The following is a 1176-nucleotide window of genomic DNA, read 5'->3' as shown; positions in this document are numbered from 1 at the left end:
GCTTGCTGAGAGCGTGGAAGGTCCCCGGGGACAGGAAAGTCAGATTGTTTCCATCCAGCCAGAGGCTGTGGAGGAAAGTCAGGTTTCTGAAGGTGTTGGCGGTGAGGATCCGCAAATAATTATTGGAGAGGTTTAGCGAGACGGTGGATGCTGCTATTTCTCCAGGGAGGGCTCTCAGTCCGGCTCTGTTACAGTGGATAATCTCTTCAGGTGCACATTTGCACATGCTTGGGCATGAGTCAGAGGTGTTCGGACTCAGTCCAGCCTTTGCGGCACAAGTAAATATAAATATAACAAGAAAGAACATGACCAGCCACAAGTCAGCCACCGCATCTAACACCTGATGGATAGCAGAGAAGGAGGCAAGAAAAAGAGCGTGTACCTTTTGGATGGGTGAACCGCGAGCATTGCAGGGGCGGTTGGGCTGTGCTTTTAGTGCACAGTGAAAATAAATTAGCTGGTTCTTCCCCCTGCAGACCAGTGGGGATCAAGTCTTTAGGCAGATAAAAGCCGATTAAGTGCCGCCCTGCTGTAAAGAGCATTACTGAGAGGCAGGGCGATTTCTCAGCCAGCATCACGCTCTAGCAGAGGTTTTTCCCACCTCCTGCGCTCTGCAAAGAGCAGCAGGTAACAGACTTCCCTCAGAATCTGCCTGGGAGAGGCTCCCGCTCCTGGGTTATCACCATTCTCAGGATCTGCTTGGCACTTTCATAGAACCATAGAATGGTTTAGGTTGGAAGGGACTTTGAAGATCACCTTGTTGCAACCCCCCTGCCCTGGGCAGGGACACCTCCCACCAGCCCAGGTTGCTCCAAGCCCCGTCCAACCTGGCCTTGAACACCTCCAGGGATGGGGCAGCCACAGCTTCTCGGGGCAACCTGCCCCAGGGGCTCACCACCCTCAGGGGAAGGAATTTCTTCCTCACATCTCATCTAAATTTCCCTGTTTCCAGTTTAAAACCTTTACCCCACTCTGATAAAGAGTCACTCCCCAAAGAGTTGGGGTATTTTTGCTCAAAAAACCTCCATTCTGGAGGGGGATTTTTGTACTTTTCTCCAGTTTAGGGCTTCAGCAAAGGCAGCTGAGAGTGGCTGTGCCATCTGGACGTGAGATGGGGGCTCTCACCCCGGTGTGGCTGCGCATGCTGGCGGATGCCCTCTGCTTGACTGTGATCCG

Source organism: Charadrius vociferus, unplaced genomic scaffold, assembly GCF_000708025.1.
Source record: "Charadrius vociferus isolate BGI_N301 unplaced genomic scaffold, ASM70802v2 scaffold472, whole genome shotgun sequence".
NCBI classification, from domain to species: Eukaryota; Metazoa; Chordata; class Aves; order Charadriiformes; family Charadriidae; genus Charadrius; species Charadrius vociferus.
Note: the sequence above shows the minus strand (reverse complement) of the source record.